The following is a 14,148-nucleotide window of genomic DNA, read 5'->3' on the forward strand; positions in this document are numbered from 1 at the left end:
ATCCATTATAGAGCACTCACATGAGATAGTCAAGCTTTTCAATTATCAAGTTTAAACATCCCTTATGGGGTAATTCAAGTTCGAATACCAAAGCTTTATATCTCAATCTTCAATCATTTTTTAGAGAGGAAAACAATCATGAGTACGTGTATATAATATATTACAAACAAGGTTTAATGTGGGCTTGTTCCTCACGCACACAAACCACAACCAAAGAGTTCATAAAAATCGTTCGAATAAGTATGTTCAAAACGAGACATACAAATAACCTTTATAGTCAAAAATGATTTTTAAAAAGAGACATACCTCAAATCTTGCTAGAGTGGTACCAACAGAATTTCCAAGGTTTGACAATCACTCTACAATAGGTTAATAATGACAAAGTTCAGAACTTTAACAAAATTTGAAGGGTTCCCGCTTTTTGTGTCCAAAAAATGTGTTCTTGAATCCCCCAAGAATCACCCATGGACACCTTACACAAGTCCTATCCCTCTCAATAACCTCAACAAGAATCGTAGAACATACCTTTAAGAAGTTTCCCAATGTCTCCTTCAACTTCTCTTTCTTTGGTTTTCAAGAATCTATGGTTTGAAGGATGAACTAGTGTTAATTTGATCTTAGATCAATGGTGTAATGATGTGAATTAATCAAGAACATACCTTATTTTGGGGAAGTTTTAGGGTTATTTCCTCTCAAAAAGTCGGCCAAAGGGAAGTGGGAATGAATACAACGAAGTTAGGCTTTAATAAAAATTCTAGAAAAATCACTTCAGGCATAAAATGGGCTGGTGCATCAGCTGAGGCATCACACACAGTATATTTATTTTGGCGGTGTCAAAATTTTGGGTTTCCTAGAAACTTGGCCTGGGGCACTGTAACAACCCATTTGGTCGTTATAGTATTTTCGATGCTTTTGACCTTTTCCCGAGCTTGTTTAGCTCACATTTGACTCAAGGGGACTGTTGACATGCTTCTCGAGGTCTTTGGATACGATTTGGGTGTTTGTGGAAAATTTGGGCTTAAAGCAAAAAAAAGAGTTGACTTTAGGGTGAACATACCTTTTTTCAAAAATTCATTGATTTCGAGAGGTCGGAGGGTCTTTAAGAACATGTGTGTATATTCGGTTTGGTTCTCGATGCGCTCAGTTGCATTTTGGGACCTGGGTTGGGAAGTTGGTTTTGAAGTATCGGGGGTTGACTCAGTCAACGAGATCACCGTTGGGAACTCTGAGGCCACGAGTGCGTCGTAGTGTGTTTTTGTGTATGTCTGCATATATGGTTTATCAGCAGATGGCCTCAGGTGATAGTAAGGGTTTTGGGTTGAATTAGTGAAAACTTGGGGGATTCAGGTGTTTGGTGCCCGCTATGGCGGCACCAGGACATCCGCTTTAGCGGTGACCCTGCTGCTATAGCAGTTTGGTACGATTGGTGTGGACCGCAGAAGTGGTCTAACGACTGCGGAAGTGGAACCGCTAGAGCGGTAAAGGGACAGCGGAAGTGGGTGACGGGTAGTGGAGTTCATTAAATAGGTGTTAAAAGCCCTAAGTCTTTCATTCAATACCACTCCAAAAATAGAGCTACTGGGAGCATTGCTTGGGGGGAAATTTTTTTGGTAAGTCCTATCACTTTCCTTTCCATTCCATGTTTCACTAATCACCTTAGGAATCCATTAAACATGCTAATTTTCTTAAGAGATGATGGATTGAAAGAGGGTTTCGTGGGTTCTTCATGCTAGGCTATTAAATCTTGATTTATTGATTGGGTTAGCTTCATTAAGTATGGAATTGATGATTAGAATCTATTATTGCATGATTCCTTCCTAATTAGTGGCTAATTTATGAAATCGGAAGTTAGGGTTCATACCCAAATTTGGGGGTTTTGCCTAGAATCCAAATTTAAGTGATTTGTTAGTTCTTCTAGCTTATAATTGATGGGATTTGACCACCTAGAACATTGATTTTATGTTGAGACCTATAGATTCCTTATTCCATCTTTCTAGTTCATAAACCCCATTCCATAGGTTAGGATTTGGGTCTTGAATACAAGTAAGGTTTGAAAGATGTTTCTTCTGATTCTATTTTCATAATTCAGATGTGATTAGACTTCCATTATCACGAGGCTCAAAGGAAGGGAAAGACTAAGGTTTGACTATTGGAAACTTTGCTGCTCGGCTTTCCAGGTAGGTTACGATTTACCTTATAGTGAGACTTCGATTAGCGAAGCTTTTGTTTAGATGATATTGTCGGAGAATGCATGAAAACCTTCAGGTATGTAGTTGGGTTGGATATTGTCTTAGGTTGGGCCTTGTTGTATGATTTGGGGGCTAGCTACCCCGTTGTGTTGTTGACTTATCTTGATCTATTTACTTATTGGCTCATTGCCACGTCGAGACATTGGGTAATTGTGACAAGTGATATATCATTACTATGATATTGTGGTACTTTACTTGATTGATATTCAGATGAAAATTGTGATTTCATTGTGGCTTATTGTCTAGCCTTATTATTGATATTACTTATGTGCCATGTGTGGTACTGTTTGGGATCGAATTGGTTGTTGATATTATATTGCATCGAATTCATACTCATTTTCATGAAACATTGATATTGCATAGTTATGGTACTGATGATGATAAGTGAGAGAGTGTAGCCTCCGAGGTTTTTCCCAGAGAGCGTAAAAGAAAGATGAGAGTCTGTGATCCAAGTTCATTTACCTGAGCGGAATGAGTGATACGTTGCCCGAGGTCTTTTGCCAGGATCGCGAGAGTGCTCGTGATCCGAGATCAGTTTCAGAGCGAGTGGTACATGGACATCGCGAGTCCCTCATGGATTGTGCTGCAGAGATATGATGTTCCATTGTCGGAGTACATTTGTACTGGTGCATATCCATTGCATTGTTCTTTTTGGTTATCTGTGACATGTTGTGATATGCTGGTTCGGAATGGTTATACTGAGACTTGGCATAGTTATGTTTAGATGCTATAACATAGGTGATGACTTGTTGATATGATTGTGATGTACCGATTCGGATTGGTTATACTGAGACTTGGCACAGTTGGGTTTAGATGCTATAACCTAGGTGATGACTTATACTGTGGATATGGATTTTTGTTGACTTGTACCTTGTTTTACATGTTTATCTTGCTTTATTTTCTTTATATACGTAGCTAGTCTTAGTCGGCCTATGATACCTACCAGTACTTGTTGTTTGTACTGACCTGCACTTGCTACATTCTTTTATGAATGCAGAGTACCAGGTTGGATCCAATTCTACCCCTCGTGGCTGATATTCGAGGATTGCTGATTCGAGTCTCTTTAGGGTGAGCCCTCCCTGCCCGAAGACTCTTCCTATTATTTATGTCTTGCTTTCCATTCTGAGACATGATTTTGGGACCACTTATGTATAGTATTCAGACTTGTAGTATCTGGATTTAGATGCTCTTGTACGACCAGACCAGATACTGGGGTGGATTTCATTTACTTCCGCACTTATTTATATTATATTTGTGAGACTTACGTTATTTTTCTTTCTTCCGCTAATTTTTATAAATTGTGAATGCTGAGTTAAGGGTTCACCTACCTAGATGGGAAAGGTAGGTGCCTGCATGACTTAGTGAAATTTGGTCATGACAGGGCCACCCAAGGAAATGCCCAGGGCACCGCACACGCCTAATTTTTATACTACACTTATGATATCCAGTAAAATGGTAAAAACTCCTAGCACAAAGATTTGTTGGAGCTGGGCGACCTACCGTTGGAGTGGTATTTTAAAGACCTACAACTTTCTTGAAGGAAGTTTTCCCAAATTCCCAACGAATGTTCATGAAACTGGCTTAGCAGTGAGACCTACCGCAATTTAGACGGGTTTGAGAACTCTTACGAACTTCACTATTTGGTTTGACTTCAAAACGACTGCTTATCACCCAAATTCATCCCGAATGGATTCATATAGCTAAAATATCATCTTATTACTAGTTTTACACATTCACACCTAACCCGAATTTATGGAATGTTACACTAATTCTCAGCACACTATAAACCCTTCCGATTTTCCCATAAAACCCTTATCTTTATTATATCATAGTGTTGTTTGTCTATGAATGGGGATCTTGTGCCTTGAACCTGTACATGCCTTCTCCCTTCTGAAAAAACACTTGTATGATTGTATTAAACACATTACATGAAATTACAAAGATATCATCTCTCTCTAAAATTATCAATGCATGGTTTAGCCCTGTCTGTTTAGCTTCCCTGTTTGTATGCATTCAAAGGATTATACTAAACTCATGACCTCATTCTTAAGTAACTATCATAATGTCACTTCCCGGTTTAACTTGTTAGTTGCTCTAGTGGTTGTCCTCTTTCTTCTGAGCATAATTGATGTTTAACTTGGTTAAGTACAAACCCTTTGTGTGAATATCTATTTGGTTTAAGTACTGAGACATTAAAATGTCTAGAATAGGAAGCTGTCACTTGGTTATATTGAACCATGGGCGTACCCAGGGCCAGGAAGAAGGGTGGAAAGGCTTAGAGTTTCTTGTCAAACTCAGCTTAGTACTCTTAATTTTATCCTACTGGGGTTCCCCCAAGTTGAATTCATACACCATGGGACCCTCTAGACCTTTAAAATCTAAAATGAATCTCCAGACCTTTAAAATCTAAAATAAGTGAAATTATGTATGGGATTACATGTTAAAGATAATCATAAATCATATGCATATCTGAAGATCATGTCTGTGTATTTGCCTCTATTTGCAGTTTGAAAAATCACGTAATTTCACCTTGAGTTGCATGTACTATTTGAAAACCATGTCCTGTTTGGTATGAAGTGTTGGAATCAGGCTGAATAAGAATGTTGTTGGTTTATTTCATCATTTCTAAATCCCTGAATATCATATGAATCTTACATATCCAACCCCTTAAGTGGTACATAATTACCTCTGCTCTGATTAAGTTTTATGTTGAAAGCTTGCTTGTAAAGAAGTAGTCTAAGTATAGCAGTTGAATGTCATAGTTTAAGAAACAAGTAGCTTAGGGTCTTAAGTTTGAAGTATGGGGTTTTCATCCTAGTTGATTAAGTTGTTGTATACATGGGTGTACCTCAAGGTATACAGAGGTATACAGTTCTATATATTGCCTCTCGTGTATATGGGAATCTATATATCAAGTGTATATTTGGTATATCATATATCTTTGACATAGAAGCTTTCATTTAGGCTTTTATGTAATGACAATTTGGGCTTGTCTTGCCCACTTTCCTACTGGGCCCCTCTTCTCTTTAATATTGCCATTTACGCATGATGGGCTTGCATGTTTTTTCTTGTCTGGTTACTTGGATAGTTGAATTGGGCCTGCTTATTCCTCCTTGGCATTTATAATTCGAGCTTTGTCTTTTCTTTTTTATGCATCTACTGTTGAGTATATTAATATGTGCGAATGTATACAGTTTGGTATAATGTGTGAATGTATACAGTTTGGTATAAGTATATGTTTTGTTTATATTATGTTAGTTGCTAGGTTCTAGATACTCTCTAACCATCCCATTCTTTGTTTCCCTTTGTGTTGCATGGGATAATACCATTTGGGCCGACTTCTATTGCACAAAACCTGTAGGGCCTGAGGCCCAACCCTTTCTTTGATCTAGTCCGGAACATGAATAAGGGAAGCTAATATATATTGAAGGCCCAACCATGAGTGAAAATGGCAACTGATGGGCTTAGGTAGGGCCACCAGCCTAACCTTCTCTCCATTATTTATGTATTATGTATACTTGTATATTTGTACATATTTGTAAAAATACACTTGAAAATATTGAAACCCTTATGAATGCTTAGAACTTAGGAAAAAACAATGGTATTATTAGGAAGTCGCTCAAATGATTTTCAAACTCAACAAATCTAACATGTGCATGAAATCAGTACTTAATTTGTTTCTTAAGTTTAAAACTGATTTGGAAATTTGGTTAAGTATAAACGATCCGTTTGAGAATAGAACTGAGATTACAAAATTTTGGGCCTTCGCCCTTTGCAGATCTAGATACAAAAGTGAGTACAGATAAGTTAGTGTTTTGGGCCTTATGCCCATAATAGACCGTTTAAATTTTTAAAGGGAACAAAACCTTTTGACTTGGATCTTAAATGATGAACTGTATCGAATCAAGATAAGTTTAAAGACTGTGGACTGGAAAAGAATAATTTCTGAACTTGGGCCAAACTTTGAGAAAAAACTTGGAAAATTAAAGATTCAATTTTCAGAACTAAAATGGACCATTTATAGGACTTGTGGACTCAAAATAATTTTCAGAAAAACAAAGGCATTTTGGGGCCAAAAGCCCGAACTTAAGGGACAAAAACAAGAGGAATTACACTTGGACCAATTTTAAGATAAGATGGCTTTGGTATAGATATGGTTTGACCCAATTGAGCTTTCAATGAAATAAAATGAACTTAATAAACTTTCTTATATAAAAATATTATAAAAAGGAGATATACTCCATTTACTTTCTTATATAAAAACCTATAAGGACTAAACTCATATCATTAGGACTAAAATAGTATAAACTCTACTCAGGAGAAATCCCGAGTGTGTCTTGATCCGGAAATGAAGTGAGTTGAACACTTATATGAATTTTTTTGAAACCAAAACCCCGATTTAAAGGGACATTTTGCCGGAAATTTGAATTTATGATAGCATGACATTTTGCGATAAAGGAACATTTTTAAGCAAATAATTACAATAATCACACATTAAAGCTCGTAGGTCAACCGTATTCTATGTATTCTTAATACTAGGGTGATTAAAACCTTCCCTAGGGGATCACCAGAACCCTCACCTCGAGCTCTAATCTAAAAAGAATTTTTCTCTTGTTTGATAAACACTTTTTACCCGGTTTCCTAATTTTCATTATAAAATTAGGTGGTAAAAATACGAAATCCATTTAGATCACCAACATCCTCTTAGTAGCTTTTATGCACCCGCGTAAAAGTGAACTCTAACAGTATCATATGTCTTTTCCTTGCTCCCTCCACTTGGTCAACTCTTTGCTTCTTCCTTCAGTCGCTTCTTCCCCTTCTCATAAGATTTGAGTTTGGATCCAACAATAAAATTGTACTAATAAGACTTAATATTTTTCTTTAATACAATTCTCATTAACTGCTAGCGGTATCTTATACCACATATATGAAAAGATATCGTCTACGAGATAAGTTACTGCTACGGTCCTGATGGTGGAAATTTTTCCAACATATATTAATTGATACTTGATAATATGAGGGATAGCGTATACATATTATGACGAGTTTAGATACGACTATTGGGTAGTAAAGAAACATACTTGAAATGCTAGATTTTATGTATTGTATATTCATATTTTGATGAATTGAGCATGATATTTATGCCTAGTTATGAATTCAGATTTTTTAGATGCTAGGAAATCATGTTATAGCTATGTATCTGTTGATATACTATTTTTGAGCATTTATGTGCCTTATACTGCGTTGCTCCTTATCTGTGATATGTTATTGTTATGGAGCTGAGATATGAGTATTGGGGATGTGTGAATCCGATGTTGAATTGTTGTGGGGACCGTGGGAGTTTGAGCTAATGAGATGATATATGATCATATGAGTCCAGATTGATGCAGGGATGAGGGGCCATTGAGCCAGATTGAGAAAGTAACATGTGAGGGCCATAAGAGCTAGTGAGATAATATAAATGATTATGTGGACATGTAGATTTGGATCCGCCCATCATGAATTACTGACTCGATACTCCTATATAGTGTGCACATTGGTTGTGAAAGAAAAGTTGAGAAATGAATTGGAAAGTGGAATCATGTGATAAAGATGTGAATTTTATTGCCTTTATTGATTATTTATTTACTTTATCTCATTATCTTTATATGAATCTGTTTATTTGATCGACTTCAAATCTGATAGTTGCTTAATTGCTGACTATCTGCTACAGTCTTGCTTCTATTAATTTCTATTGCTTTCTTTCCTCCGCACTCTATATGAACTACATATGTTATGGTAAGACTCGACTTTTAAGTAAATTTCGTCGCTACGTTGTTGAGAGCGTTCAATGAGACTTACTAGGTATATGTTGACTTTCGATCTTATATTACACTTGTTGTACTTTTGTGAAGGTTTGGATTCCAGTTTCAGCACAGTGCGTGAGTGAGTTCTAACACAGCAGATTCAGTTTTGTGGTGAGCCACCTGCTTTCCTTCGCAGTCGCCACAGATTCTTTCTTTACTTATGCTATATCATTTCATTGGTTAGACTTGTATCAGTTGTATGTTCATTCAAGTTTGCTCATGACAATGTGATACTTGGTCTTGGAAGCTGTCTTATTCTAAATATTTTAATCTATTCATCAAATTAAATTAAATTTATTAGTATTAGTACATCATTGAATATATAACTTCAAAAATTCTTTCACATCCGATTCTTTACGTTTATTTTCCAAACAAAAAGTGAAAACACGAAAAAATCTGAATGAAAAGCGTCCACTGTCTAATGGATAGGAAAGAGATCTTCTAAACTGTTACATCCCGTGTTTTCATGCGTTGGAAAGGGTGCGAGTTAAATGATATTAGTAACGGACACGAGGTTATCCCCCCAAGCCTATAGGTGGTTAAAGTGATGGTACACACGTATCGTAAGGATTTGAAGTTAAACCAATCGAAGGAAATAAGTTTTGTCGAGTTCAACTTTTATTTGAGCGAAATACAATCCAAGAAATTATTTATGTGCGTAATTGGCTAAATGCGGAATTGTAAATGGAGACAAGAAATAAAATAATCTAATGTGAATAGGTGGCAGCACCCTTCTCCACGTGTTAGTATGTAGATTAAACATGGTAGTGAGTCAAATGCAATTTAAGTGCAAATTGACACGTTATAAGCAAAATGAAATGGTTGATACTTAAGTTGGCATTTGCCATTACATGGATCCGAAGTAAAAAAAAAATATATATATATTGTATGACATGTTATACATACACAACAGCGTATATGTGTGTAAATATACACACATCAACATTATTCCATGAACGTACACAATTATATTGTTCAATTTTATTTCGGGTTTCACTCACCGCTTCGATCTCGTTATTCCATTTCATGGTGTGTTGAATTCGGGCTTTCTTTGAAGGGAAGTAAGGTGGAAGAAGATCATTTCTTGGCATGCAAGGTAAGAATTATCTTCTTCTAAGTATACTTAAATTCATTGAAGTCATAGCTAAATTGTGGGATGAGAAATACGAAATTATACCGTAGATCGTATTTGATGTTGTCGTTGACTTATGGGCTGTTTTGTGGATTATGTAGATGTTGGTATGGGTGGAAATTATGGTAAATAGCATGAATAATACGTTCTTGATGTTACTATATGTGTCTATGGGTTTATAAAGAGAATTGATGGAAATTTTATCGATATAAATTTGGACTAAAACTCAAGGAAAGAGATTTTGTGTTCTTGAATTAGTTGAAAAGGGATTAAGAGAGATTATTGGATTGTTGTCGTTATTGTTGGTATTGTTGTGATAATCGGAGATTAATTGTAAGTTCGGGTTAGGCGAGTTATATAGAGGAAATGCTGCCTGATTCCCGTTAAGTCCTTAACTAGTCAAAATACATTAAGAAGTATGAACTAAGAAGTGATTCCCATAAGTAATTGGCTGTAGATTTATAAGTTTGGGAAGTCGTGATTTATTAACAATAGTATTACTTTTATATTAAATAGGCTAAAGGGGCGACGAAGCGAACGAGATTACGATTAACCTTTAACAGGTATGTAAAGTTAACCCTTCTTTCTTTTTGGCATGATCTTTATGAAACAAACAAACGACGTGTATATGATTCCAAAGAAGTTCTTATTCTTAGAGCCACTAGAATGGCTAATGTTCTTGACTTCCAGAAGCTATTTCATTATGTCTTGATACGTGTATATGATCCAGAAGTTCTATTTTGATATAATCCGTATTGATATTCGAAAGGTACTGGATATGGCTATTGTCTTGATTTTCAAAAGATGATTCGTTTTGAATATCCTATTGAGTCCTTGAATTCCATAAGCTATTTCATGTTAGCTTGATATGTGTCTATGATTCCCAAAGCTCCATTTGACATAATCCATAATGATATTTGAGTGATACTTGACATGACAGACTCCTTTGACACTCAAGTGTTAGTTTATTTTACTTATTCTATTGAGCCTCAGACGATGACTTGGTTTGTATATGGTCACTCACTACTCTGCTCGTGCATGCTGTCATTACGTCTTTCACCGAGTCCCGGGCCGGGTATGTTATTGTGCACAGTTTCACTACATTATTCACCGAGTCCCTCACTAGAGGGCCGGGTACGTTATATGATGATATGATGATGTGATGATACGATGATATGATTATGGCACCGAGTCCCATGATAGGCCGGGTATGGTATACGTGTACACGACTTTATTCACCGAGTCCCTTGATAGAGGGCCGGGTACAGTATATGTATATGATGATATGATGATATGATAATATGATTTTATTCACCGAGTCCCATAATGGGCCGGGTACGGTATATGATAATGATATGCATGATTTTGTTTCGAAAGGCACAGGTACAGTGATCTCTTGGTTATCATACTTGTCTCTTGGAATCTCTACTTCAGTTATGATCTTCCTTATTGTATTTCATGCTTTATATAGTCAGTACATATTCCGTACTGACCCCCTTTCTTCGGGGGGCTGCATTTCATGCCCGCAGGTACAAATAGTCGGTTTGGTGACCCTTCAGCATAGGACTTCTACTCAGCTGTCTTGGAGAGCTCCGTTGTTCCAGAGTCTAGACTTTTGGTTCGAATCTTATGATGTATATGTATATGTTTATCCAGGGGTACGGCGGGGCCCTGTCCCGTCATATTTCGCTATCGATACTCTTAGAGGTTTGTAGACATATGTGTGGGTTGTGTATAAGTTCTGTCCAGTTGTGTCTATACGATGTGCTACGGATCTGTTTGTCTGTAATGGCAGCCTTGTCGGCTTGCATATGATATGATGTTCGTATGTAGTGGCAGCCTTGTCGGCTTGCGTATCATTTTATGATTTGATTAGTTGTGACTCCTCAGGAGACGGTTTATCTGGATATACATATGTGATGACGTTATAAACCTTCGAAGTTCTTTTGTAAGTTTCCATATTGTTTGTAGTTTCAGTTTGACTATATCTAAGAGGTACGTATACGGGTGTCCAAGTCAGGAACTAGTCATGGCCCACGGGGTTGGGTCGTGACATAAACCTTTGATATAGGTTCAAATCCAATATTATGGTTGGTTTTGGGATTTTATACCTTCCGCCTTATATCAAATTTTCTACCTTTTTGTGATATTTTTATCCTGTTGAGACATGAATTATGCTTCCGAGTATTTTGATAGTTGGTTTAAGTGGTTTTATGCTTGGTTTTCCTGACTTAGAGTTAGTCGGGTGTCATCACGACTAGGGGGTAAATTGGTCTGACACTATGTTTTGTTTGTTGCTAATTGAAGGCCTCTCTATTTACAGTGTGATTATATCTTGTATTAAATGAGAAACTTGTATTACTTGAGAAAGATTAGAGGTTTAGGTTGTTGTTAGAAAAAGTCACTTGTAAGAAGTTAAGAGATTAATTGCTTAGATTTAAAAATAACGAAGCTTTAATGCGATCTTATGAGTAGTTTGAATTGCTAGCTAGAGATATTTTGAGAGCATAACTCTGGAAATTTACTACATTTGATTGAGAGATAACTGCGGCAACTAAAGACTCTAGATCAACAGGAAATGGTTTGGAGGAATTATAGTAAACATGTTGAGTATTCATTTAGATAATTGGGAAAGTCACTATCCTAGAATTTTTATTCTCGAAAGTAGTTCATTTTCTTTATTTGATGAATTTACTATTTTGCGTTATTTGTTAGTTCATTAGTTTGCGACAAGATCCGAGGGTCTTTCAGAAACAAGCTCCCTACCTCCCCAGGTAGGGGTAAGGTTTGCGTACACTTTATCCTCCCCAGATCACATGCTGTGGAATTTCACTGGGTATATTGTTATTGTTGTTGTTGTTGTTATATTAGTTCACGACAAGAATCACAATGTTATAATTCGAAAAAGTTGGATGAATTAGTTTTAATGGTGATAGTGAAGGGTTGTAACTGGAAATATTTCTCTGTGGGATTCAACTCTCTTGAACCGAAAATATTTGCAGCGACTTATCCTTTTTAAGGACTAGAGATAGGAATAAAAAAAACATTTTTAAAGCTTCAAAGTTAAAAACCTAGAACCTAGAAAAAACACCATTTATAGCCACCTCAGCCGGCAGCCAAGCTCCTCTGAGGACTGGTTTGCCTTTGAAAGTTGACTCTATCACGGAATTCCCAATGTTGAATAACCAAAATCCCATCACCAATACCAATTATCCTACACTGACCCCTGTTGATTATGCTAACAAATTGAAACTAGCAGGGAATAATGAAAGTACGCAAGGAGTTGAACCAATTGAGATGAAACTCGTTATTATTGTTAATGGGGAACACAGAATCAAGTGGAAGGAGAATGAAGTGGCATGTATAAATGTGATTGAAAACCTACAATACGCAGTCGTTGGTAAGTTCTCATATGGGTAGCCTGAACTGGAAGAACTTAGACTTATCATACCATCACAATGTGGCATGAAAGGGGAATGTAAAATTGGCTTTTTTAGAAATAGACATGTTTTGATTACATTGAATCTAAGGGAAGATTACATAAACCTTACTTCCAAAGTTTCATATTTCCTCCATTCTAAAGATGGTGGTCATTATCAAATAAGGCCACTAATATATGATGTAAAGTTCAAAGTTGATGAAGAAACTACTAAAGCCATGGCGTGGATATCTTTCCCTAATCTTTTACCCACATATTATTTAAAGAATCTTTGTTTTCTCTTGCATCTGCAGTAGGTAATCCATTACATTTGGATCTTGCTACAATAAACAAAACGCGTCCCAGTTGTGCAAGGGTGAAAGTATTGGTAGATCTAGCTGCAGAATTGCCAAAAGTAGTTCATATGGACATAGAAGATGAGAAAACTGGGACAGTAAGGGTATAAACAGTCCAGATCTGTTATGATTACCTACCAAAGTACTGCTTTGAATGTAAATTACAGGGGCACGATGAAGTGGAATATAGAGTTTTAAATCCGGAATTAAGGCCAGTAAGGAGGGAAACAACAATATTTTGGGCAAGGGTAATGAAAAAGGACAAAGGGTAAATAGAGAGGAATCAAAGAATAGGGAAGTTACAACAAAGGAGGAGAACAAGCAAAAAAGGGGAAATAATTACCCTCCTAAAATGTTGTCCAGTGGAAAGATTGTAGGGGAACTTACATGATGGAATTCCATAACTAAACAGATTACAAGTCGAAACAACAATACTTTGGGCAAGGGTAATGAAAAAGGACAAAGGGTAAACAGAGAGGATTCAAAGAATAGGGAAGTTGCAACAAAGGAGGAGAACAAGCAAAAAAAGGGAAATAATTACCCTCCTAAAATGTTGTCCAGTGGAAAGATGGTAGGGGACTTACATAATGGAACGCCGGAACTAAACAGATTACAAGTCCTGAAGACAAAGAGAAGAAGATTGAATCAAATGCTCAGAAGCTGACTGCTCCAGTTCCCCAGCTCTATATTCAAAATAAGTATGATGCCTTGTCAAAAGATAGTGAGCTTAGTAATGAGAAAGAGATTAGTAATGAGGAGAAACATCATACACATGATTCTGTGGTAGATATTAGAAACAACAATGTAGACAAGGAGAAAAATGCCAAAGTTAAATCACAGAAGGAGACAGTAGAAGTACATAAGGTTGATGATGAAAAAGAAAAACATGTTAGCTCAAAACTTTGGGTGGAAAATTCTTTTGGCAAAGTGATTCAACAAAAAGAGAATGCTACTGAACCAAAGTTTTCTCAAGTGCACACCGAAATAGAAATAGGGAAATCTACTAAATGGGGAGATAAAGTAGATGAAAAAGAATGTTCTGAGTCAGAGGAGATCCCAAATGGGCAGAGTGCTATAGATGGGAGTGCAGATACATAAGTAGAGAGGAGTAAAGAGCATGGGGAAGTGCAGAAAGATATGAAAGCAG

The 14,148-nt window shown here is 36.6% G+C and overlaps 1 long non-coding RNA gene across 1 annotated transcript; it reads left to right on the plus strand.

Moving 5' to 3' along the window:
- The first annotated feature begins 8,965 nt into the window (after nucleotides 1-8,965).
- Nucleotides 8,966-11,162, plus strand: LOC132624031 (uncharacterized). Its single transcript, XR_009576513.1, has 3 exons — nucleotides 8,966-9,191; nucleotides 9,744-9,790; nucleotides 10,757-11,162. It is a non-coding gene; the product is annotated as an uncharacterized LOC132624031 (long non-coding RNA).
- The last annotated feature ends 2,986 nt before the right edge of the window (nucleotides 11,163-14,148 follow it).

The sequence above is a fragment of the Lycium barbarum genome, chromosome 12 (assembly GCF_019175385.1).
Source record: "Lycium barbarum isolate Lr01 chromosome 12, ASM1917538v2, whole genome shotgun sequence".
In the NCBI taxonomy this organism is placed as follows: Eukaryota; Viridiplantae; Streptophyta; class Magnoliopsida; order Solanales; family Solanaceae; genus Lycium; species Lycium barbarum.